The 5,000-nt window shown below is 51.2% G+C and overlaps 1 protein-coding gene across 1 annotated transcript in view; it reads right to left on the bottom strand.

The window, feature by feature from the left end:
- The window catches only part of LOC139748354 (uncharacterized), a 306,050-nt gene that overhangs the window by 73,624 nt on the left and 227,426 nt on the right, over nt 1–5,000 (bottom strand). The gene's annotated exons all lie outside the window — the stretch shown is intronic.

Here is a 5,000-nt window from a genome sequence, read left to right on the forward strand (position 1 = left end):
TGACTCCTTTGGAATGCTATCGAATGATCGACCCCTCCAAACTCGGCAGTTGTCTGGCCTTTAACTAATCACTTCGCCCATACAACCTTCCTCAACACAGCACAGGTACGAGGGTCAAGAAATCATCACACACACAAGGGCCTTTGACCTTATACTTGTAGGTCGGGTCAAAGGCCGGGCAACCATTCCCAGGGCCTTTGACCTAAGTGTTTGGGTTCAGATCAAAGGCTAAGCCATCATTCCCGAAGCGCCTTTGACCTCATACATGTAGGTCGGGTCGTCAAAGGCTCGGTCGTGATTCCTGGGGGCCTTTAACCTGATCCGTAACACCAGGTCAAAGGCTAAACCATTATGCCCCAGGGCCTTTGACCTGATACTTTACAGTTCGGGTCAAAAGCCAGGGCCATCATACCAAGGGGTCTTTGACCTGGTATCTTCAAGTCGGGTCAAAAGCCATGCCATCATACCAAATGGTCTTTGACCTGGTACCTTCAAGTCGGGTCAAAAGCCAGGGGCATCATACCAAGGGGTCTTTGACCTGGTACCTTCAAGTCGGGTCAAAAGCCAGGGCATCATACCAAGGGGTCTTTGACCTGATACCTACAGGTCAGGTCAAGAGCCGGGTCATCATTCCATAGGGTACGCACCGCCATGCCCAATGCGTCGGTGCCCTAAACCCATCCTGCTCCTCAGGGCCCAACCTCACGGTAGATACAGAAGCGCGCGCACCCATCTGTGGCCATCCGCGATGGCTCGGGGTGGTCAGGTGAGGGAGTCTGCTAGGCCTACTCGCTCGGCCGCTGCTCCCGCGAGGTTTACGTCGGCCATAAACCCCACAGCGGCGGCCGACGCTGAGCGATAGATAGCAACGATGAGTGAGGCATGAGCCAGGCCCTGCTACCCCATTTGCATAGAGAGGTTCCCCCTTGAGTCATACTGGAGGCGAGCCCCTTATAATATAGCCTCCCCAGCTTGATCCAGCAGCCTTCTCCTCCCCACCTCCCCACTACATCTCCCCTGATGATGCGATAACAGACACTTAAAGGGCTAAAGCCAAGGCTTTAAGGGCACTAGGAGACGTTCAAGGGCTGCATAAGGGCTACACGTACCCGGTCGTCAGACAAGACGACAGATGGCGAAAAGGGCTGGAAGTCCTCTTCTCATGTATTATATAAGACGAGGCTTCGAGGGCGACGTCACAAGTTTAAGGGACTATAATCGTGGACGATTAAGGACCACACGAGAAGGAGGAAGCGTCGCATCAAAATCTTATAGGCTATAGTAAGAGACACTTGAGGGTTGTGAGAGACGATGATCCGTTACAACAGGCGCTTGAGGGTTGTGAGAGACGATGATCCGTTACAACAGGCGCTTGAGGGTTGTGAGAGACGTTGATCCGTTACAACAGGCGCTTGAGGGTTGTGAGAGACGATGATCCGTTACAACAGGCGCTTGAGGGTTGTGAGAGACGATGATCCGTTACAACAGGCGCTTGAGGGTTGTGAGAGGCGATGATCCGTTACAACAGGCGCTTGAGGGTTGTGAGAGACGATGATCCGTTACAACAGGCGCTTGAGGGTTGTGAGAGACGATGATCCGTTACAACAGGCGCTTGAGGGTTGTGAGAGGCGATGATCCGTTACAACAGGCGCTTGAGGGTTGTGAGAGACGATGATCCGTTACAACAGGCGCTTGAGGGTTGTAAGAGACGATGATCCATTACAACAGGCGCTTGAGGGTTGTGAGAGACGATGATCCGTTACAACAGGCGCTTGAGGGTTGTGAGAGACGATGATCCATTACAACAGGCGCTTGAGGGTTGTGAGAGACGATGATCCGTTACAACAGGCGCTTGAGGGTTGTGAGAGACGTTGATCCGTTACAACAGGCGCTTGAGGGTTGTGAGAGACGATGATCCGTTACAACAGGCGCTTGAGGGTTGTGAGAGACGATGATCCGTTACAACAGGCGCTTGAGGGTTGTGAGAGACGTTGATCCGTTACAACAGGCGCTTGAGGGTAGTGAGAGACGATGATCCGTTACAACAGGCGCTTGAGGGTTGTGAGAGACGATGATCCGTTACAACAGGCGCTTGAGGGTTGTGAGAGACGATGATCCGTTACAACAGGCGCTTGAGGGTTGTGAGAGACGATGATCCGTTACAACAGGCGCTTGAGGGTTGTGAGAGACGATGATCCGTTACAACAGGCGCTTGAGGGTTGTGAGAGACGATGATCCGTTACAACAGGCGCTTGAGGGTTGTGAGAGACGATGATCCGTTACAACAGGCGCTTGAGGGTTGTGAGAGAAGATGATCCGTTACAACAGGCGCTTGAGGGTTGTGAGAGACGATGATCCGTGACAACAGAAGCTTGAGGGCTACAACAACGGGGCATTAAAGGCTACAACAACAGACCGTTAAGGGCTACAACAACAGATATAAGGGCTACAACAACAGATATAAGGGCTACAACAACAGAGGCGTTATGGGCTACAACAACAGAAGTCTCTCCACCGGTGGAAGAACACCAGATTTCTCTCTATGCAAATTTTCATCCTAATTAGCATATGAATATACAACCCACATATAAAATTTGAATGATAAACATTCAATAATTCATGGTTGCACTTATTGATATGACTTTTTCGCATAAAGCTCTCTCTCTCTCTCTCTCTCTCTCTCTCTCTCTCTCTCTCTCTCTCTCTCTCTCTCTCTCTCATGATGATGTTGTTATAACATTTACATAGTGATCTACCGATCTGTTGTATTAATTCAGGGCATGAACTGAGTTATTCATCTACTATCTACCATAGTCATTCATCTATTTATCTATCAGTTAATTCCATTGGTCTATCTAATCATGGATTTCAATATCTATCGACTTCCTTCTTCTTCAAGTCTGCAGCACAGGGCAGTAAATGATACGGAAAATGAGCTGTAAATATCTGTGGCCTACTGTAAATAAAGAAGCACCTGTAAATATGTAAAATTTACAGTAAGTAATGAATGGGTTTTTTTTTTCCCCGGACCCAACTGCAGGGCGCTTTGGGTGATGATAATGGGGAGGGGGAAGAGGAGTAGGCGCTCTATGGGCAACGGAGTTGTAAAACATGGCTACACGTCACTATGGAAGGCGAGGGAGGTGAGGGAGCCCGCCGCCCTGGGCAACGGAGGAGGAGGAGGAGGAGGAGGTATTGAAACGCGGGTGGATGTCACCGTAGAGTTTATACCGAAGCTTTAGACTGGTCAAAACACGACGACTGCGAATGAGGCAATGTGAGGGGCCGCCCCACGCATGAGGGAGCCTGCTGGTGTGGCTCTCATGTGTGCGGGGAGCCGGAGAGGGATGTGTTATGAGGTAGGTGGATGAGGAATGAGGACAACGCTATGTGTCAGTCGCCCACACGCCTCGCTTTCTCCCCGAGCATCATAGTGTTCTCCCCAAGCCTTCTCGCCAGCCTTGTATTGTCCTCCCAAGCCTTCTCCCCAGCCCTTACTGTCCTCCCTACGCCTTCTCCTCAAGCCTTATCCACGGCCTCGAACCATTCGCCCCACGCATTCTTCCCATCCCCTGTGCCGCGCCCCAACACTTGCTTCCAAAACGACACCCTCCCTCACCCGCGCCAACTCCCCCTTCTCCTCCTCCTCTTCCACTCGACGTACTAACTCGACAGTCACCAGACACTCGACCCTAGCCAGGAGCCACCAGGTCCTACCGTCATACTGCCTAACGTGACAATGAAACACACGAGAAAAAAAGTAAATCAAACCTAGACAAACACAAGGACAAACAAACATACAAACAAACATAGATCAACAAATACACAACTGTAACACTTGTGAAGTCACGAACAAAGGAACAGAACCCTAAGAACCTGGAAATTCCAGTCCTCTCCTGCAGCATATGCGTCTTCGGGGTCTTCCTGGAAGTGCTGGAGGAAGGAATTAAAAGTAATTGTATATAGTGGTTGGGTTGGTATGTGGCCCGGGAGATGGGCCAGTACCGGTTTTAAGAGCCAGCACGAATGGCTGGATGACCTCACAAGTTTAGAGGGAGTTCCATGAATTTGAGAGTGGCGTTCCATAAGGAGGAGGCGGAAGAAGAGGAGGAGGAGGAGGAGGAGGAGGAGGAGGAAGAGGAGGAGGAGGAGGAGGGCGCCAAGAGTGAACATCTCAAAGATATACACTCAAAGATTTAAATGGACGACCCGGAAGAGGCTCTGGCAAGGACTGGAAAGGAAGAGTGTGACGGCCTGGAACTGCTTGACACAAGAGGGTGATACGAACTGGAAAGGACGAGTGTGACGGCCCGGAACAACGTGACAGAAGAGAGTGACAGGGACTGGAAAGGAAGTGTTTGACTGCCTGGAACAGTGTGACACAAGAGGGCGATACGAACTGGAAAGGAAGAGTGTGACGGCCTGGAACAGTGTGACACATGAGGGGTGATGCGAACTGGAAAGGAAGAGTGTGACAACCTGGAACAGCGTGATATACCAGGGTGACAGGCGCTGAAGAAGAGTGTAACGACCTGGAAGACTGTGAGACGAAAGAACGACGGGGACTGGAGAGCACCTCGCTGGCTACCTGGAAATCTCTGACCCAAGACGACGACTGGAGGCTGTTGAGGACGTCTGAGCTTATCAAGAAAGGCCACGTCACCCACAGGATAAGGACTGAGCAAACTGGGAATCAAGTCACCTGCAGGAAAGAACCACCTGAGGGAGAGGTCCTGTGTTATTAACTGGACGGGAATAATAGACAGGGGAACACCAGATGCTCGATAAGGACTACAACTGCAGGGGGAAACAATTAAGCCACAGGGGACGGAATAAGATAAGCTGTGTGGGGGGGGAGGTCTGATCTAAGCTGCACCGGTGGGTGGCGGGAACCAACCCTTACAGCTTCGAGGACCTCACCTGCGGGGCGAGACCTCACGTCGAGGGGGCCAGAACCAATCTGTGAAGAGTGACACTCGAACAACAGAGGGGCAGCAGGA

This window comes from Panulirus ornatus, chromosome 73 (genome assembly GCF_036320965.1).
Source record: "Panulirus ornatus isolate Po-2019 chromosome 73, ASM3632096v1, whole genome shotgun sequence".
In the NCBI taxonomy this organism is placed as follows: Eukaryota; Metazoa; Arthropoda; class Malacostraca; order Decapoda; family Palinuridae; genus Panulirus; species Panulirus ornatus.